General features: G+C 44.6%; 1 long non-coding RNA gene across 6 annotated transcripts in view; it reads right to left on the minus strand.

Moving 5' to 3' along the window:
• Nucleotides 1-291: 291 nt before the first annotated feature.
• The window catches only part of LOC147413973 (uncharacterized), a 119,824-nt gene continuing 97,976 nt past the window's right edge, over nucleotides 292-22,139 (minus strand). Inside the window, exons 1-6 of one of the 6 annotated variants that reach the window (XR_015183992.1) lie at nucleotides 4,706-4,974; nucleotides 2,209-2,266; nucleotides 1,803-1,858; nucleotides 1,691-1,718; nucleotides 1,537-1,614; nucleotides 292-1,437 (exon numbers count right to left, since the gene is read on the minus strand). This is a non-coding gene — a long non-coding RNA (uncharacterized LOC147413973). Of the gene's footprint in view, nucleotides 1,438-1,536; nucleotides 1,615-1,677; nucleotides 1,719-1,802; nucleotides 1,859-2,208; nucleotides 3,889-4,705; nucleotides 4,975-22,139 lie in introns of those variants that run through there. The other 5 variants (XR_015183993.1, XR_015183994.1, XR_015183991.1 and 2 more) reach the window with 5 other exon arrangements.

A 22,139-nucleotide genomic window follows, 5' to 3' on the forward strand; every position in this document is an offset into this window, starting at 1 on the left:
CTGCCCCACGGCAAGGGGAGCATGCTAGAGGACAGTGCCATGTATCTTGCTCAGTCTCTGCTCCATGTTCCCCTTCCCTTCCTGTGCTTGGACGGGCTCCCCATGGCAACAAACGTGCCCTGTCCCCACCACACAGCCTTGGATACTGCACTCTGCTGGGCACCCACTGGAGACAGAGTCAGGAGCCTCCAGAGACAGGGCTAGCTCCTTACTGTGAGTATGCTTAACCAGCAGGCAACCCCGGGCTAGGGAGGTATCTACTGAGCATCACAAGACACTTAACAGCACATCTGAAAAACAAAAATCCCAAACTGTATTTCAGCACATTAAAAGAATAACACGGAAGAAAGCAGAGGAATTGTCAGAATAAGGGATAGGATAGTAGTTGAGCTAAAGGATGTCAGCTTGAAATACAACAGATCCTTTAAAACCTAGAGTGATCTGAACACTTAAAAACATTATTTAGACTAATTGATACAATTTTGAACACATTCTTAGCATAAAAGTAAACACTCTTGCTGCTGTTGGACAAGGTCTCATCCGTTCCTTACACCACTGCTGCAGGGATATAACCCTGTGAGGCTGCAGGACAAGGTTGTACTGTAATCAGAATCTATGCTTACAGCTATCTCCAAAATACACAGTTATAATTTGACTTGGCTTTTTTTGGTTGTTGTTAAATGATTAGAAATAAAGTACTTCAGAGCACTCTGTCAAAACATTGGAAAGAAACCTGTAACATTCAGTTGACTCTCTTTTTAAACATTTAGAACAAATACCTAACTGCTTAAGCACTCCTAATATTATATGCTATAGTTATTTGGCAGTTACAGTTTAAACATTGCTAGTCAATTTGTAATTATAAACTTTTAACTTTTAAAAAAAAAAAAAATTATGATGGAAAAAAGAGATAGAGATCCTGTGGTTTTACTTTTCAAGAAAAAAACCAGTCAAGTCCCCAGTGCTGCAATTCATAAGGCTACCAAAAAGGACTGGCAGATTTTGGTTGTACTGAAGCATGCAGAGGAAAAATGGTTTTAATTATATCTCAGCTGTTACAACTGAGAATCCAAAGACCAGCGATGCCATTAACTTTTGGAACGCACCTGTGCTTGGGTCTTTGGAAGGAAATGGACTACCTTTTTAATTTATTTATTTAAGGAAAGTGAAAAGTCGTATCGCTGATGACTTCTACAGCCAAGTAAATCATCTCTGAAGATGCACTCAGATGGCAAGTTCATAAAATGCAACTTCTTCAAATGAGAAAGATTTCCATTTTGGAAAGTCTCTTTCCAACAGAAGGCAAAATTAGACACTGTAGGGCAGTAGTCCTGGACCTCTCAGCTTTCAGAGGGCCGGGTGTCTGAATCCATCCTCAATCAAAACCACATCAGCTAACTGGGTTGTTCCTGCAGTCGCGAGGTTCCTCTTCATCATCTGCAAAAAAAACAGTGATAACACTAAGTATCAAATGGGTCGACACAGACTTGTTCCACAATACCCTCCTCCTCAAAAGGAACATGGCCTTCCACTCACCTGCTCTGCACCAACTCTCCGCGATGGATGCTGCAGCCGTCATCGCTCATGGCACCTAAGATAGCACAAGTCAGAAAACTACTGTTGCGCTTGCAAGAAGTCACCAGCCCCACGATCCTCCTCTCTACTACCCCAGCTCACCTCAAATACTCACCCAATGGCAAAGGCTGCCTGCACAGTGCCTGCAAAACCAAAGAGAAATGCTTCACTGAGTTGTCACAGAACACTTTGCTCTTAGATGCTGACCTAGCTGACAACAGCCTTACCTTCTTGGACCGCTTGTCAGCATATGGCTTCACCCCCCCAAGGCTATGTGTGTGACCTGCAAAAACCAAAACAAAAGGCATATTCTGAGATACTGACCAAAACCATAGCCTGCCCGCACCCATTCTCATCTCCTCCCCCTTTACCTTGGCCGCTCACCCACCCTGCCTCTGCCCTTTACAGGTTACCACACTGAGGCTTAGGTATGAACTGTAAAATACAAACAAGGTATGCTAATAACTTCACCAACAATACGACACCCAAAAAATCATTGCTACTTTACCCAAGTCAGCTCCAGTGCCAATCTCCCGCTTTGCACCTTCAAAAGAAAATAAACCTACCAAAACCTATAATCTAGTCATGTAGCCACCAGTCTCATCTTCCCTCCAACACCACTTGCCAACCCACCTTCTTATAGAGGGCCTCTCCTCCGTCACCCTTTGGCACACAGCTCGTCTCTCTGCATCTGCAAAAACAATATCAAACAAGTCACACAGATGCAGATCAATAGCTTAACAATTCCAGAGGTCTTGTTTCCATGTAGAAACACCATCCAGATTCCAACAACAGCCTGCCAGCAAGAAAACCCAAAAACAAAGCCTCTACGTAACAATGACTGTAACATCCAGATGGACAGTGAAAGGTTTAGGGGATTCAGTAATTAAAAGGCACAGAGCAGAGACCGCAGTTCTGAAGGATATATTTTAACGTTCCTAATGCTTTATGAGGCAAGACTCATCTGACCTTCAGCCCTGCCTATCGTGATGCAAAGGCCTGGACGGTTTACACTGCGTCTCTCGTGACTTTGTCATAGCTCCCGCTGGCCATGCAGAAACTAAACAGAATGGACCTCACTGACACCCAAATCCAATGGCAAAAGCGATCCGAGAAAGGCTGATGAACTCTCCTCCCTTTATTAACCATCCCTCAGTCTTAAAAATTCAGACACCCCTTTCCTTCTCCTGAACTGTCAGGGAAGGAACCCCATTCCCTCCTGACAGCTCCTGCCCTGTGTTTGCACCCCTAAACCACCTGCACTGCCCACTCCTTAGCAGCTGCTCTTCCAAGCAAATTACCATACTGTAGTCTCTCTAAAATATAATTTTAATGTATCTGCTTTCTAGTGTATATAGTACAAGGACAAATACTTACAACAGCCAGGTTTCCCTTCTGACCACTTCCAAATAGTTGCCTCATGTGCATATATTTTATTATCCTCCCTTTTAAAGTACTGGTGTAACAGTATTTGTACAGTATTTGTACAGTATTTGTAGTTGACTTGCTTTAATAAGATACAGAAAGCTTTGCTTAAAATTCCTCACAAAAAGAACTCTGTGAAGAACAACTGTATTATTTCCATAAGACTGCAGTGTATGATGATGTACGGTTCAAGTGAGTACCTAAGAATTTGTCTGTAATTATAGCAAACTGCCCAGTCTGAGAATTTCACACACAGGTACGTTTCTTTCATAGAATCATATCATCGAATGGTTTGGGTTGGAAGGGACCTCAAACATCATCTGGTTCCAACCCCCCCCCCATGGCAGGGACACCTCCCACTAGACCAGGTTGCTCAAGGCTCTGTCCAACCTGGTCTTCAACACTGAAGCATCCAAAGCTTCCTTAGGCAACCTGCTCCAGTGTCTCACCACCCTCAGGGTGAAGAACTTCTCCCTTATATCTAGTCTAAACCCGCTCTCTCCCAGCTTCCAACCACTACCCCTCATCCTGTCACTGCAGGCCCTTGTAAAAAGTCCCTCCTCAGGCCCTCTTCAGGTACTGGAAGGCCACCAGAAGGTCTCCCCAGAGCCTTCTCTTTTCGAGGCTGAACAAACGCAACTCTCTCAGTCTGTCCTCGTAGGAAAGGTGTTCCAACCCTCTGACTGTCTTGGGAGCCCTCCTCTGGACTCGCTCCAGCAGCTCCATGCCTTTCTTGTGTTGGCAGCTCCAGAGCTGGACACAGTATTCCAGGTGGAATGTCACGACGGAAGAGTTCTTTGGTATGTGTTTTTTTCCTTCTCCACAAAACGGTTTGTTGATAGTTTTTTTATGCGTCCATAATTCAGCACCAAAACAGCTCACAGGGAACACCTGCAAAATTTCCACTGCTGATACTACTACAGAACACGTGTCGTTATTTTCAAGATTGATCACTGTAGAACACACAACGTGCAACTGTTTAAAAAGAAACAGACTAAACATATTACTTCATTTCCTCTAAAAACACAGCACATATAAACTATGGATGCCGATGTGATGATTCACACTGCAAGGGCCGTTTACATTCCCTTCTTGTCGGTGTGCCGAGGTGACAAAAATGGCCCGTTACTACCAAAAGACGGGGACCACAAGGCAGCCCCAGGACCGCAGGCCAAGGCGCCACAACACGCACCAAGAGCTCCGAACCGCGCCAGGGCCGCACAACCTTCCCTCCCGCGCCTACGGGCCGCACAGCGCGGCCCGGGCCGGTCTCCCCCAACCACCGACACGAAACCTCCCGCCGAGCACCGCCACGCGCCTGCGCCACGCGCGCGGCCCGCCCGCCACCGGCGAGAGGAAGCACAGCCCCCGCGCGCTCGCGGCGCGTCACCGCAGCTGGCCCCGCCTCCTGCTGGCCCCCGGCGAGAGCGGGACGGTAGCGCGGCCCGTCGGCCCGCGCATGCGCACTGCCTCGCAAGCGACCGCCCCCTCCCCACCCTCTGCTGCTCACCCACAGCAGCGACCGCGCCGGGGCAGCGGGGGGCAGCAGAGACCGGCCCGGCGGCAGCTCCCGGCGCTGCTCGCGCCCAAAACCGCGGGCGGCTGCGGGCCCCGGCGGCGCAGAGCAACACCGCCGAACACAGACAAGCTCTGCTGACAGTCCCTGAGCGCCGGGGCGGGGCGGCGAGCACTAGCGTTGCCTTACCTGCTACCGAAACAGCGGGGAACGTGATCAAACATGCCGAGCAGCGATGCGCGCGCCGAAAGCTGAATGCTGCACTACGCATGCGGGAATCTGATGGCGGCACCGGCCGAAAGGCGCATGCGTCCTACGGGCGCTGCTAGGCCGTAATCATCGGAGAGCTGTGGAGCACCACGGGCCGGTGCGCACATACGTAAACCGGCTCACTGCAGTACTAAGCGTGCCCGCGGAAAGGCAGCGGAGAGCGCAGTTACCCGCACTGCACATGAGAAAACCGCACGGCCTAACTACAGGGCTGCGTAAAAATCACGTGGTGGAGAGTGCGCCAATCAGACCACGTGCCGCCTACCAGAGCGCAAACGAGAGAGGGCGACAATGGGCGCCCTCAACGAAAGTACGCATGCGTCACCCGATTGCCTGCAGCCCCCCCCCCCCCCCCCCCCCCCCCCCCGATCGCAGGAGGGCGCGTGTGTGAGGTGTGCGACGCTGCGCGTGGGCGAGGCCTCCTTCTGCAGCCCCGGCCGGGCTCGGATCGAGCGGGGCCGGCCCTGAGCTTGTCGTGCTGCGGGGCGCGGAGCTGAGCCTGCTGCGTGCTGTACAGTCACGTGAGGGCCCCGAGGAGCTCTGCTGACTCACGCACGCGTGGGAGCGCGTCTGCACCCGAGTCGGCGCGCCACCCCCGTGCCTGTTGCTCCCGCATGGCGTCCCGGGGACGGTCAGTCGCTCCACAGGGTGACAAACAGGCCCAAGTACAATGAAACTACACGGATCATCTTGCAGACACTGGGAAGCGACAACGGCCAAAGACAGTCCGTGCTTCTGGTCCATGAGGACTTGGGGATGGCAGCAGCGACTGTTGCGGCTGCAGTGCGCAGGAGTGGCTGTTGCACCCAGCGCCAGGCTTTTGAGGGGCGATGGTCATGCGGTGCACCTGGCAGCTAGGCGCATGCTGCAGTCTGGCGAGCAACTGGGGGCAGCGATCGAGGCTGAGGCCATGCCCACGACGTGTGCCTGGAACCAAGCATGCTGTTGTGACACCCTACTGAGAGCCCCGTGCCCTGCGCAGGGGGAGCCCTAGCTGTGGCCACAGGGTGCTTGTATCACAGACTCAGAGCAGCTGAGGTGGGAAGGGACCTCTGGAGGTCACCTTGTCCAACCCTCTGTTCAAGCAGGTACACTTCCAGCAGATTGCCCATGACCAATCCAGATGGTATTTGAGTATCTTAAAGGAGGAGGGCTCCACAACCTCCTTGGGTAACTTGTGCCAGTGCTCGGTTGCGAAAAAGCAGGTAGGAAGAAAAGAGCGAAGAAGAGGAAGGGTGAGGGGCAATGGGCTACTAGTGAAGAGACCTGCGGGACCGAAGGCCGGGCACGGCTCCCACCGCGCCGCGCAACGACGGGGGAAGCGCGGGGGCAGGGGAGGCGCCGGGCCCAAGAGGCCCTGCCCGCACGGCGCGGCGGCGCCTTCCCCCGCCCCGCGGCTCTGCGCCCGCGCTCGTTCCCCGCCCCGCGGAGCGCTGGGAGGAGCGCGCGGGGGGCCGCCGGGCGCGGGCCACGGCCGGAGGGAGCCGCGGCCGCCGGCGGGAGGAGCTGCCCGTCGGCGGGCTGCGGCGCGGGGGGCTCGGCAGGGGGGGGCTCGGCGCGGTCTGCCGGGCAGCGGCGCCGGCTCCGGCTAGCTGCTTTGCCGCGCGGCGCTGCAGAGGCAAGAACCACCTCTGCGAGAACGCTGCGGACGAGGGGAGGCCCTGGGGTGGTCCATAAGCGATTCCAAGGGAAGATATGCGCAAAGTTCGAGGACGATAAAGTCGTTTGAGAATGTCTTTGAGAACTCGGGATGGGATGCGGTGCGAAAACGCTGGCTGCATGTCTCAAGGCAGCGATAGGTGGCTCTCGGTCTGGAACTTGGTGGGAGATATTGGGAAGGGCAAGGAAGCGAATAAATAGGGGATTCCAAGTCTCCAACAGCAGCAGTGCAGCTGTGACCGAGAGATGCCAGAGCTTTGAGGGCAGGAAGGGGCTACGCTTCCAGGCGGGTCTTCTGGTGCTTTGCGGTACTAGACGGGTGTCAGGGTGTAAGGTTTTACCCATCTCCTGCTTGAAAAGTTGTTTCTTTTCTGCTTTTCTGCACTGCAGGCTACAAGCTAGAGTCTCATTTCATAAATGGTACCTTAAAAACACCAGTGTTGCTGTGACTGTAACTCGATTCTAAAACAGATGTTCCAAATTAGATCTCTGTACTCTGTGGTATCGCCCATGCAGAGATTTTTTTTTTTTTTTTTTTTAATGGATATCAGCATTAATGCTGCACAGGACAAGTGCAGATGGACATCTCTACTAATTAAAGTATAGACTGAAAATATGTACACCAAGTGGAAGCCAAGCATCAGAAGTCACTTCAGCCTTTATCCTGAAGAGACAGTAAGATGACACTAAATTCTAATGTCTTTTTCAGTGTTAGAAGATTCTTGTTGTTTCTCATTACAAATCAGCTTGTCATTTTGCAGTCCTGCTGCTGACACGAAGTTTGTGGAGGAAGAAATTAGAACCTTAGAAGGTGTGTGTCATGATACACTGACTTCTGACTCGTCCACTCACACTATAAATATTTCTTCTGTCACGGTGCCTGTCTCACAGGGTTACTGTGACAGCAGTTATGCCTAAATTTTGTGGAAAAACTTGTGATAAAAAATCTCAGGTTAGTGCAGAGAAGAAATACATTAAGTAATTTCTCAAGTAAGACAAAGACTGAACAGAAAATGCAATACTTTTTTTTAATAGAGGTGAGTGGTCTGGTAGACATCCTAGGGCTTTATCAGACAATGCTATATGCATTTTGAATTTACTGTCAGTTGTTGACAAGGCTCTGCTTAGAATCTCTTTGTGTTTGACTTTGAGGTTGCTGGTATTTAAACATGTTGTTCACTTGCACCATCTTTGGTGCTTAGGAAATTTAGCATAAAAATTTTGTTCCTCATGTAACACAATTTTTTTTTCTTCTCCTTAAGAAATAATGAGCATAAGGAAATTATCACCAGCAAGTTGTGTTGAGTAAGCCTAAACCCGCTGCCTCCACACCCTCTCCAAAAAGCTACTCCTGCACAGAATTCCACCTCATATTCCATCAGATGTTCCTTTCCCCTCCTTCCATGTTTGTCCCTGGTCAGACAGCTCAGCCCAGTCCATACCATACTCCAACCCCGCTCATCCTTCACCTACCCAGCACACAGGGCTCTCCCCTCACTGACGTGCCAAAAGCCTGCTTGTGGGCCTGACTGCCTCCTCACAGCTCCAAGGTGTCTGCATCTGCAGGACCAAGAGCATGTGCACTGGCCCATATTGGGAAGGAACCTTAGACCAGAACGAGAGAAGAAAAGCTGGGGCGGATCAAATAGGCCATCCAGGCTAACCCCATAGCAGGGTCATCCTCAGTGAGTAGACAAGAGAAATCCTGGTGACAAAGAGAAATGTGCTTGCCATGGCCCTTATCCACCACAGACAACAAAAAACTTGCCCCAGGCTTCTGCAAGGTTCAATTTTGAGTGCTTTGTGTTGCCTGGCACAAAGGGGATCAAATAAACTATAGTATGTATTGATTCAAATACGACTACTGAAGGACGAAGGGGAATCTTGGGAGATACAAGAGTCTCTTCTTGCCTCTCCTTTCTTTCAAACTCTCTTTCAAACAAGAACTAGGATTTAATGGGCAAGCAGGATAAACATTAATATGCGCACTGCCTGTTTTCCCCATGACCATGCCGACGAAATCCAAAGAACTGCCACTGCCCAGGCAGCAAATGGTCAGAGAAGGATTGGCTTCTGCTCCTGGTGTTTCTGAGATGCCAGCTGCCAATTCCTCAAGATTTCCTTCAATTACTAAGATTTTTACTATTTCAGTGCTTTCTATGGGTCCCTGCGGGTGGGTAACCACCACGAACTCTCCTTCTCAAATCCCTGAGGTACTACCTAGCCCCATTTCAGGCTCATGTATCTGTGCTTCCACTATCTTGCATAGCTATACCATGTATACTTCCTCACATCTCTCTACAACAGCTCAGCAATTCCCTGAGAAGTCTGAGTGCATGTAATGAAGCTATCAAAACCAGGTCTTGAATCAGACCGCAGAGAGATGAACTGTGGATAGTGAAGGAAGAAGATTACAAATCTTATTTCAGGGCTAGTGTTCAAGAGTTGCATCTTTCAGGAGTTTATCATTTACTTCAGCAACCCACAAAATGCTAAACATAGAGTGTGAATCCTAAATGATAAAGCATGAGGCCTGAGAATACAGTGATCGATAAACCATAAGCCCTCGATCACAGTGATATCCTGTAAGTCATAAACTCCTGGCAATATATGGCAAACACTGAAGGATAAACCATCAACCCTAAGCAATAACCACTAATAACCACTAAAGCTGGGTGAAAACCTGGGAATGCTGTTACAGTTGGTTTACACCTTTTTTTTTTTTTCGGGGGGGTGGGGGTGGGGGAGAGGCAGGCAGCACAGAATAGTAGCTTCTGGCTGGGTATTTCTGAGAAGCCTCACACACTATTAACATACAGTGCTTCGTATGACCAGCCTCAGGAAAAAAGAGGTCACAACAATGCTGAATTACATGTGAGATAATATTAACTCATATCAAAGGTTACTCTTAGCATTCAGAATCAGCAGACCAATTAGTCAATGATAAGGCAGTTGACTGACTGACAGCTATTGATGGTGTAAATAGGTTCCAGGGCTGAACTGGGAGTATATGTTACCACATCTAAGGGAGAAAAGTTATTATAGAGAACTAACTACATGCAATCCCTTAGCTATAGCTATTGCAAACAACTACACATGGTGTGTAAAGAAAGCTAATGAGGACAACCATACAGGCTATGCAGAGAACACTTAAGGATACGTGTACATACTAGAAAGTGATTCTTTTTAGGGGAAGGAAAAAAAAATACAAAGCTCAACAGCTTTTATGATCTTATGTAAGTTGACACTTTCAACACGAAATTGAAACAGAAAATATCCATGCCTTTATGTACATTTTTGCAATAGGTAATATTCCAAATTAAATCTGATAAAAAACCAAGGTGAGTGGTTTTTCATGGGTAACTAACTGTATGAGACTTTGTAGTGTAGGCTCAGGGAAGTCTCACAGTACTCCGATCTTACCAGACACACAAAAAAAGGCATTGTGATAAACACAAAAATAAAAGCCAAGTTATGACTGAATAACACGTCTGATGAAAGACAAAGAATTCTGATAGATCCAGTAATTTTCTGATGGTTCTTTCCCTCAAAACAATTACTTCATTTTTCATGAAGCAGCATCATCCAGCCTCAACAGCTAAACTCGACAAGCATTTTTGCCTCCTGGGGTTTTCCAGGGGTTATTCTGACTAGTGATAAAGCCTGTAGTGTTATGAAATTAAGTCACATTAAACGAATTGAACAGAAAGCATTAATCTGGACAAATTACTTCCAACAATTAGAAAGCCACGGCTGTAGCAAAGTCAGACAATAGTTTCCATTAGAGAACAGAAAAATAATGACATATATAACCTCCTCTCGCTTAGACCCTGCAGCTCAAGGAAGGTTTTCGTTCTACTGTGATACAATTTAGAAAATATTTCCTGGATCTATGGTAGAGTAGATGTCTAGCCTTCCCTAATAAGTCATCCATAAGTGCTTGGGATGATGGCTGAAAATATAACTTTTCTTTTGGAGAATGCTGAATCCATCTGAGGGGGGAAGTATGGGAAGACAAGAGAAACATGTAGCACTCTTCTGTCATTGGAAGTTAAACCTAACTGGTTACATTCCTTGTGCATATTTCCATGCTTTTTTTGGCAGGGATGGTTCCACCTGCGGTAACATCTGTACAGCGGTAAGGCTTCTAAGAAATTGTACATTCTGCATTTAAGCTAGAGATAATACAGAACTAGGAGAAGTTTCCACAAGTCAAAAGCTCCTATTCTCCCCTGTCGTCTTTTGAGATGTTTCTCTCGTATTTCAGACATCTGATCAGCTGCATTGAATGCATGCTTCTAGTCAACTGCTTCTAAGACTGCCGAACACCGACTTTCCACCTATTACCCTGTTCTCATTGTTTACTGTTCCTGACACCCACTCACTTTGCTAGAGATGTATCTGCTGCCTCCAGTGTTTTCAGACACACTAATTCTTCCTCTTTTGCGTGCACATGGAAAATGACTCTCTGTATTCTGCTAAAAATAGTTCCTTCATTTTACAAAAGATGCATCAGATAGACATACAACCCTTGCTTAGATAGCCCTAGATAGCCCTTATTTTTTCCTACGGTGACCATGCTTTAGTGACTTTGTAAGTGAATTTCAGGCAGTATTTATTTCCATTTCAATTATTTACCATCAAAAGGCTTCCCCCCACCCCCCGACTGAATTCATAGTGCAGCGAAGAGTTAAAAAAAGAGAAAGCCTCTTATCATTGTCTGTCTTTATTATCTATACTGCCCATATTCACAGAAAATTAAACATCTCAGCACATCAGTACAGACTCTGGGAACAGTCACCCATGTTATTTATCTTATTATTAGAAAATGCTTTTGAAACACGTTTACAGCAAGTCCCCATATGATAACTCCCTTAAGTGTGTGTTTCTCTGTTGAGTTTCTCTGAATTACCAAGGACAGATTGTTTAGTAGTTAAATATACTATCCTATTAGGTCCTCTTGATCTCTGAACATGTAATCTAAAATTGGGTATCAGTGTGACAGATTATAATACCAAGTGTCGCAATGTTAAACCAGTCCTCCCTTGTTTTTGGACTGTCAGTAAAACACAGCAGTATTACAGAGCACTGCTATTCATGCTTTGTGGCTTCAGACAAGCCTCCCTGTTTATCCTGTGTGGAGCAAAGAAAAAAGTATGCAATATGACAGACCCAAGCATCCAAAAGAAAAGGTTAAAAAGTCCTCAAGTCTTACACATAGTATCAGAATAATCCTTCCAAAACATTATTGGTGGGACACAAGCATCATGCCCTGCAGAAGAAAAAGCTAGTGGTTTTATCCAAATGGTTTCAGTAGATGCTCAGCTCCATCTGCCAGTAAGCAATATTCCTAAATTGGCAATCTGAGAAGAAAAATCTCTGTTATGATAGCATTTTTCATTCTGATCACCGGAAAGTTTGTGCTGAATGCTGAAGACAAAAACAAAGCCTTCATTGAGGCAAATATGGAGAGTGCCTCATTCATGAGAGAAGGAGAAAAGGAATCGGGAAGACAATGACTTTTCGCAGGCATGCGAATCTCACTGAACAGCAGCACAAGAGCACTTTTCTGAAATATTATCCATAGTAAATTGTCTGCACACAGTCTATTCACAGATGCCTTTGCTCTGCCAATCTAAAGCAGCTATTCTCTCAGTGGTTTTAAGAGTAAATACACACTTGTAACGCATCCATATATCACTGACTGCATTCAAGTGTCTATCATACAAAAACATTCTTGAGTTCAACAAGGCACTCTCAGGCACAGAATTTTTTAGATCTTAAAGGTCAGTTATGACAGCTTTATTCCACTGTTCTGTGCTGAGGAGTTTTTCCATGCAAAGCTCTAGTGTCGTCTGAGAGAGCAGTACAAAACCAGCTCTCCCAGCTGTAGAAGTAATAGTTTTAAGTCAATAACCTCTGTTTGCTCAAAAACAGCTGTGACATGGCCCTCAAACAACAGAATCCTCCTCACAAAATTCACTAGACTTTCTGTTCTGTTAAGACCAACTCCCTAGACTGCTATAGCTTTCAATGGAAAATGTGAGCTGTTTATCAATAGGTCATCTTCAAATTCTGAGTAATTTCAGAGTTACCTCTAGAAATAATTACAAAAGGTGGTTCTAGCACAGCAAAAACAAATATACTTCATAAATTCACTTAGGATTCAGTCAGCCCGAGGCAAAGCAATCAGGGTAAGAAGAATGTGTCTTAGGCAGTTCCCCAATCTCCAAGCACAAGGGTATTTGAAGGTCTCTGCTTAAGCTTTTTAAAGTCTTTAAAGGGCCTGCTGCATTCTGTAGCACTACAGCTAACTTTGATATTTCTTGACAGATTATTGTCAAGTACATTGAGAAAGATGTTTCTTTGAGTAAAAATATATGCATATATCCTCCCGCATTGTCCTCAGTGGGACTCCTCTTCTGCATTAAGGGGCTTGTGTAAAATACAGTTGAGTATCTGAATAACTGAAGAAAAATCTAAGAAGCAAACTGTGGAAACTTGTGGGTGTTTCATCACCCAGTTTGTATCTAAAATTACTAAATTACATGCATCAGCATGAGGAAGAAATGGACAATTTGAATGCCTGGACAAAAGCGGGCCAACCATCACATGTCGCTAGTATGGCTCACTATCAGTAGAAAATATGGTGTGGGGCACAGGCAGTGACTATAGCCAAGTACGGCCTAGACAGGCGTACACTAAGCTGGGTTAAAGACTGGCTGGACGGCCAAGCACAGAGTGGTGGTGAATGGAGTTAAATCCAGCAGGCAGCCGGTCAGTGTCCCCCAGGGCTCAGTATTGGGACCGATCTTGTTTAACATCTTTATTGATGATCTGGATGAGGGGATTGAGTGCTCCCTCAGTGAGTTTGCAGATGACACTGAATTGGGTGGGAGCGTTGATCTGCTGGAGGGTAGGAAGGCTCTGCAGAGGGACTTGGACAGGCTGGATCGATGGGCCGAGGCCAGTGCTATGAGGTTTAACAAGGCCAAGTGCCAGGTCCTGCACTTGGGTCACAACCACCCCATGCAGTGCTACAGGCTGGGGATGAGTGGCTGGAAATCTGCCTGGTGGAAAAGGACCTGGGGGTGCTGGTTGACAGCCGGCTGAACATGAGCTGGCAGTGTGCCCAGGTGGGCAAGAAGGCCAACACCATCCTGGCTTGCATCGGAAATAGCATGGCCAGCAGGACTAGGGAGGTGATCGTGTCCCTGTACTCGGCACTGGTGAGGCCGCACCTCGAGTGCCGTGTGCAGTTTTGGGCCCCTCACTGCAAGAAAGACATTGAGGTGCTGGAGTGGGTACAGAGAAGGGCAACGAAGGTGGTGAGGGGTCTGGAGAACAGGTCTGATGGGGAGCAGCTGAGGGAACTCGGGTTGTTTACCTGGGAGGAGAGGAGGCTGAGGGGAGACCTCATTGCTCTCTACAACTACCTGAAAGGAGGTTGGGGGGTGAGGTGGGGGTCGGTCTCTTCTCCCAAGTAACAAGCAATAGGACAAGAGAAAATGGCCTCAAGTTGCACCAGGGGAGGTTTAGATTGGACATGAGGAAAAATCTCTTTACCAAAAGAGTGGTCAAACATTGGAACAGGCTGCCCAGGGAAGTGGTGAAGTCATCGTCCCTTGGAGATGTTCAAAAAACGTGTAGATATGGCACTTCAGGACACGGTTGAGTGGGCATGGTGGTGTTAGGTCAACGGTTGGACTTGGTGATCTCAGAGGTCTGTTCCAACCTAATGATTCTATGATTCTAAGTTTAATTTTTAAACATAGGCTCGCTATATGTGGCCAGTGAATAAAAGGTCATTAAAATTTCAACTTCAAATTCAATCAACTAATCTCTTCAGGCCAGTTAAATGATTGCAAGTTAGAAACATGAGTAAGACTTTTATTGTGTAGAAATATCACTACAGCATAGCTGCCATAAATTTGAACTACTTAAGTTCACAGAAATGTAATGGAAACTGATTTGTGTTTGTTCTTAGGAACATACGAAAATTCAGGTTGGAAAGGAACTAAGGAGGTCTCTAGGCTCCTGCTCAAAGCAGGGTCAGGAATAAGGTTAGACCGAGTTACTCGGAGCTTGTGCAAAGGAATGCAAGCAAGCAACCTCTAAACGAAAATCAAAGGTCAAAATATCCCTTCCCCCTTGATTCCTTCACTGCTACTACTTAAAAGACTGTAGAGAGCTGACCTTAAAAGTACATTTCCAGCAGTCATTTGTCACCTCTATGAATTTATTTGGTTCAAATTATATAAAATCTTTTGTAAAGGAAGTGATATGTATTAATAGAACAGAGTTAACATCTAGGAAAAAAAAAAGAAACATAGCTTGCTATTATTCATGACATTCATTAAAATAAGCTAATGCTGATGAATTTGAAAAGTGATCTTTTCTCTCTCAAGTGTTTTGATGACAAAGTACTGCTTAATATGTTCTTTCATTTACTAAATGCTTTAGAGAGCAGCATGAAAGTACAACACAAAAGTAAAGATTTATATTCATGACAACTGTTGCTTTAAAGCACAACCCTTTGAGGAATTAATCTGAATCCTACATTTCAAACTGGTATGTGTAGTAGCATGTTTTGGAAATGATCAGTGGGGTGAGAACCTGCCTACTTTATACTAGGTCCCTTTTGACAAGCATCCCAAAGATATTTCAGAGCACGAATGAGAGAAAGATGAAAGCATGAGGGACATACTCTGTTGCCTCCTTAGTATGTGGAAGCAGGGATTTGCCCTTCTCGTCTAATTTTTTGCCAGCAGCATTGCTGTTCTGATACATATAATCAATGCTAAGAGGTTTTGTTTGGAATAAAATCTATTTGTACAGGAGAACAACTGCTTTCTGCTCTGTATAGTTCCCTGTCGGTAGGACTGTTCCCTTCTTGATGTTCTCGTAGCTTAAGGCACTAACAAAAAGGAAATTACAGAAATGGAATTGGACAAATTGCTTAACTTCTGACTCACAGGCTCTGGAATTAGCTGTATCTTCGCATTCACTGCAAACCGGTCAAAACAAACGAAGTCTGGTGAAATAGCACATTATATGGCCAAACTGGAAATGAAGGACCTTCCTCATTTTAAAAAATTTTAGGCAGTCACGCTGCATCTCTTCCATGAGTTATTTCAGAGCCAGATGAGGGAGGTTAATTTGTCAAAGCACGTGGTAGAGAGTTTGGGGGGCTCCCAATAGTTAGCAGCTCTTTGGCCAACCATTTACAATTTGGCAGTTAAATGGATAACTCTTGGGTGGTGGACAATGAACAGGAGGAAGAGCTTGTACATCTCATACTGATCCAAGTTATTTGGAAAAAAAAAAAAAAAACCTGGACGGAATTCACCTCTGGCATGAATGCAAATACTTTTACAGATAATAATGCAGTAACAAAACAGTTGAACTTTTTCTCTGTCATGAGCTGAGTTGATTGTGCTCAAGAACATTCACTGTACTACTCTTCCACGGCCTAACTCTTCTTTGTACCAATTTATACTTTTACTTTTCACAGTACCCTCTGGCAATGGAATACACTTCCATTTGCTTGTTTTAATCACCTACCAGACAATTTAGATGGGAGCTTTTATTTCTTGTACTGCAAGAATTACAGGAATAATTGCTCCCCACTTTTACCTTCTCTGTGTTCACTGACTTAACTGTCTCTGTCTTATAGCTCTGATCATCCTTGTCACTGATCCTGTACAGCCTTCTGAGTTCTGAAATACTATTTTTAAGATGGGCCAGCCGTTATTATTGCACACAATGTTCAAGACAAGGACATATGAGGAACTAGAAATATCTAAACCCTAAAGTTTAGAAAAGGACCAATGTTACCTTGTAGCTTGGCTTCCCTGGGAAACACAGGCTTGAGTGGACAATGAGTCCTTTCACAGAATCAGAGAATGGTTGAGGTTGGAAGGGACCTCTGGGGGTCATCTTGTCCAACCCCCTGCTCAAGCAGGGACACCTACAGCAGGTTGCCCAGGACCATGTCCAGATGGCTTCTGAATATCTCCAAGGATGAAGACTCTGCAGCATCCCTGGGCAATCTGTATCAGTGCTCAGTCACCCTCACAGTGAAAAAGCATTTCCTGATGTTCTAACAGAGCCTCCCATGTTTCAGTCTGTACCCACTGCCTCTTGCCCTGTCACTGGGCACCACTGAAGAGCCTGGCTCTGTCTTCTTTACTGCCTACTTTCAGATATTTGTACACATTGATGAGATTCCCCTCGAGCCTTCTTTTCTCTATGCGGTCCTAGTTCTCTCAGCCTTTCCTCATAGGAGATTTGCTCAAGTCCCTTAATCATCTCAGTGGTCCTTCGCTGGACTCTCTCCAATAGCTAGCTCTATATCTCTCGTGTAACAGGGAACCTGAAAGCGCCTTCCAGTAGCACAACCCAAAATTGCAGCAACCCGCTTTTGATACAGCTGGCCTGCATGAGGAGTAAAAGCATAGCTGCATGGCTTTTGCAATTACTAGCAGATGAAGCATCAGCTCCTGCAGTTTGGTCCCCTCCAACAGGGCAGGACTTCATGAGCATCCATGTCAGTGTATCCTTGTGCATACCACATATTTTTCCCATGTCTCATTGTCTTGCTCCCATTCTGATATGGAAAAAAAAAAATCAGTTGCATTTGTTATATTTTTATACCATTTTAACAGTGCCACCTATGACTCCCAGATGATTTTATGCTTTAAAAGCCACAGATTCTCAATAAGAAACAAGAATGGGCTCCGGTGAGAGTCTGTATGTCTTACGCCAAATGGAATGCTGAGAAATCATTTTATTTTAATGGATGTTTATTACAGTAGAAAAGTGTCCTGTTAGCAAAGATATTTTCTAGTTGCCATGAGAATTTGTTAATAGTGCCCCCTGAGGATTGACACCAACTGACTATACCCCTTGAGTTTTCACAGTAACACTAGGAAAGAAAAAAAGTTTACTACATATTGTATCATTTTTAATTTTTTTTTTTTTTTTTAAAGAGAACCTGTCAGACTGTGTTTTTAAAGTTGCAACATAAATTCTTAAGGGTGGGGGAAATGTTACATCATTTTACAGTGACTTGATCATACTCAGCATCAGTTCTAAAGATGGAGCTGAAAGAACCTTTTTTTCTCTACCTGCCCATGCCTGATAATCTAGTCCCTTGATACAAAAGTGAGAGATGAGATATAAGTTAACTACTTAATGCCAACTTGATTCTAAAAAGAGACCCCATCCACGTCAGAATATCCACCTAGTAGAAAATTTTTCACAGTAGCTTTCTGGAGTACTGAAGCCCTAAGTAAATGAGTCGTTACACAGTATTACAGCTCCCCTAACAGATAAAACAAGCAAGCAAACAAAACCCCCGAAATCAAACTGGAAGGTTCCAACTACCATCTTGTACTATCTCCAGTTCTAGTGTGAAAGCATTTCTTGTCCCCACCCCCTCAAGATTTAGAATTTGGATTAGTCAGTTTAAACATACAGCTAGAAAAATGCCAATTTTCTAAATGGAAATAAAATAAGACCATAAGCCTAGGATGCAGGAAAACGAAGAATCTTCCTATAAGGGTACAGAGACTGATGCTAAATGAATGTTTACGTATGGTGTCAGTTTCTGAAGAACATAAATACTGCCTTACCATATATTAGTCTTATCACTTAATCAAAGTTCTTTGCTTTCCGTCTGCATAGGCTGAGCTGTATATTCTGGAATACAAAAGTTACTCTATTGTATGGCCGATGCCCTGCTGGAAATAAATGGATGACTCGAAAGACAAAAGGCAGCCTTGTGTGAAAGTCTCGAGAATACTGTGCAACACCCTGCCGCCCAAGGCACTCACACACATTACAGCATCAATTTAAGTTAAATTGAAAGAGGGCAAAGGATATTTTCATGTTTATTTTGCTCTATAGGAGCGAGTGGCAGTACATATGTTTAAGTAACGCATTTATTCTTTCAAAAAACTAGTTTGACATTCACACAGATACATTAAAGCGGCCTTAACCGAGCAGACAGAATTGTGCATTCCTTCCCTTGGATGCTGCTTTTGCAAATAGCAGTAAAGAAGAACTTATGTATAATGACCCGCAGGAAACTCCTTTGTTGCTGGGGGTACTTGCCTCTTTTTGGGAAAGGCGCTTCTTTGTGTACTTCCCTCCCTTGAAAATAACAGACACTGCGAGCAGACAAGCTCACAGAGGATGAAAATACTTCACTGCTTTGTTCACTTTAATTTGTGACAAATATACTTCAAAACACACATCAGTACAATTTGTTTCAGTGAGCTAGTGTCTCCTGCTGGCTGTCACAGTAAATCCACTTACAAGAGCAATGAGTTTACTCTTTTTATTTCAAAGACCTTTATGTCTGGAATATTATATTCAAAACTCTTCAGGTAAAAGTGACTGAAAGGGAATTACTTTTTGTTTCTTCTCCCAACTGTCAGACACAAAGACAATACAATAATTTTCTTCTCCGGTTGCTAACTGGGATGAACGTTTGGGAGACATGTATCCAAAAATATTTCTGTATGTGTAAAACGAGTTTGTCACCTGGGAATTAGTTATGCCGACCAACCAGACAGAGACCAGATGTTAATTCACCAAGAACCTTGCACTGTGCTATACATAAAATACAGTGTTAGTAAAGCTTGCACAAGCAGGAACTAACCTGTCCAACAGGATAGTGGGTCATGGTGCAAGAAACTTCAATTGTCATTCCCAACTTCTTTTCAAACACACATAATGAGTAGATGTAACCTCATCGCTAAACCTTGCAATAAACACTGCTAAATGAGAGATATACAAAGAAACTTCCCTTACAAAGTAAGTATACTAAGTAAACTTCCCTTTGGTTTCAATTTTCCAATCCAATATTTTTACAGGAGCTATTTAAATTCTTCCATCATTTTCTTGGAAACTCCATACAGTTTTTCTAGCTGTTGCATAAAAAAAAAAAACCAACAAAACAAAACTACTTACCTCTTGCTGTACATTATGACATTATGCTAAATTAGCACCGGTGAAAAACAGGACCACAAGTGCTTAATACATTTGGTGCATAAGAGTTGGCTCTGATTTTTTTTTTATGAAGCACTGCAACTAAGGACTGCTTCATATACTTTTTAGTTCAGCCAGTGTTAGAACTGCAGAAAGCAATGGGACTCCGGGAGTTTGGTGCATGCTACTGGGAGTTTGTACGGCTAAACTATTCTGTGTTCTTTGTTAACTGCACCTATAAGCACGTATTTACGCAGAATTTCTTACAGGGGCTGACGACAAAGGAGCAACATCACTGACTGAATAAAGCTTAAGCACCATAATGAAAATTTTCATTGCAAGTTTGAAAGTCAATCAAAGATAGGCATTTAATGTGTACCTAGCTCAAAATATGAAGATCAGCATGCTAGTTAATCCAAAATTATTGATTAAATCTAAACAAACTGGGATGTTTTTCAGGAGTTCAGCCTGACTGCAGCACAGCTTCAGCAGACAGCAGATACAAGGCTAAATTGCTTTTTCCAGTCAACTGATCCAGACATAGGCCACCGACCCAGCAAGTCCATAGTTTGTTAAAAAGTGTGTGTTGTTAAACCAGCAGCCACAAGCAACCAGTCAGCTCAGGCAGGGTAGTATTTAAAAGCATAGTAAAAGACACTTAATTGAAATGAGCTAAACTGCAATGAGCTTACAGTCTATTAATTCACACAACCAACATAGAATGCAACAACAGTATTAGCACAGCCTCTGGTAAAACTTGTCTCATATGTACAATGGTGACCTGCTTTGATAGTTATTTTTGGCAAGTCATATCTAATCTATAGTCTGACATTAGTAAATGGACTCGTAGTTTATAACCAAAAAAAAAAAAAAAAAAAAAAAGGGTTTTGGTCACACTTCTGCATAAGCACGTTGCATTTTTAAAGGCTGGCAAAGTCTTATTTAATGTCAACATGTTTAACTGAGACACTGGCCAGATTCTTCTAGGATCCATACTTACATTACGATAAAGGAAGTTCCCAGATTTTATTTCTAGCCCTTACACTGAAACTAGCCCGTGGCACAATCTGTCACGGCATAGAAATCAATACAAACTCAGGCTCCTATTTGTCAATTCCATTTGATGGCCCATGCTGTACTGCCAGCATTGATCATCAAGGGACAAAGTAACGGAAATGCACTTGAGAGTCTGGAACGAGAGCGCCTGCAGGATTGCTGTCAGAGGTGTGCAAGGGATGAGAAACACATAGACCAAGAGAAGCAGTTTGCCTACTGATACACACCTACTGTATAGCCCTTTAATCCAGACAGACCTCATGCATAATGCAGGTAACTCCTCATCCACTAAATAGCCCTCTCGTTTGACCACAGTGCCACAAAAGCCTGCTCTTTCCATGCTCTTTATTGCCTAGACTTAGAGCTAGCGCTCAACCAGTTTCTCCCAATCCCAGAAGTCTTCTTACCACATCTTTGTCATAAGTCACTCAAACCTCCTCTAAGTATTGACAGAGCTCTCACATCCATTTTCTACAATTCAACCTTCCAGACGTACATTCCAGCAGGACAGCTAAAACTAGTTTTCTAGGCCAAAACCAGCACGGCTCTGGGTTAATAGCAGCACATTTAAGAATGCACTTCAACTAAACCCAAGTTCCAGAGTCCTTCCTCTCCAGAGGAGAATGAGGTCTACTGGCCACGGTTTATACCCAGGTATTCAAGTTGTTAATAAGGTCAAAAATAATATCCAAGAAGCTTTGATACTAAAAAAGCTCGCCCTTGCCATCAATACCCTTTCAAGGCCCCTACCTGGGACTAATGCCTCTCTGGGGGCTGTCTAGATGCAAATCTGCCACCCATAGCTACCTTCTATCCTGAACATGCCTTAAACAAGTTTTCCAGCTCCCTTCTCAAGAGCAGAGCCAGTCATCTCCAGGTAGGCCCGTTCCTTCCAGGGTGCAGCCATAAGGGGCAACTAGAGCCATTCAGTACTGACTGTCAAGGTTTTTCGAGCATATGGTTTAAATACTATCTCATTCATATAGGTAGGTTAAGTGAAAATACCAGCATGGTATTCCTCAGCCTTAGGGCCTCCAAAAACCTGCTAATTAACAGAGCTTAGAACATACAGACACAGAGGTGTAAAACTACTCATGAAAGAGTGATAGGATCACTGCTGAAAGCCTGGTCAGGGAAGCACAAAGGGAAGGACGGCTGCTTCTCTGTTCTCGGGGGCCTTTTTCTTTAAGTGTTGGTCTACTGCCTAGTCTATGTCAGCGTGGTAGAATCCTATACACCTTATATGGTTTGTTCTGAAATGGATGGTTCTTTTACTGACTTTACAGATTTTTTCATCCTATAATCACATAAAAACATTTTCACATAATTGTCTTCATTAACCAAAATCATCAGTGCACATGAGAAATGTCTATGGCCCAACTTCGCTGTGAAAATCTTCACATGGAACTATTACTGAGTGACTTTACATTTTATTATAATTTCACGTATATATCCTAGTCTGTTTTAGAAGACAGAATGCCTTGCTTAGCACCTTGCATTGTTCTCTTGCTCGTACTTGAATAAATGAGTTCTAATTATGAGACTGCTGGTTTGCTTGTTTTACACCTTTTCTGGAAAAACACAAACAGGGTTAAAACAAGCCTGGTAAGGGAACCAGACCCTGATAGGCTAGACAGAATTC

Source organism: Leptosomus discolor, chromosome 21 (assembly GCF_034619465.1).
Source record: "Leptosomus discolor isolate bLepDis1 chromosome 21, bLepDis1.hap2, whole genome shotgun sequence".
NCBI classification, from domain to species: Eukaryota; Metazoa; Chordata; class Aves; order Leptosomiformes; family Leptosomidae; genus Leptosomus; species Leptosomus discolor.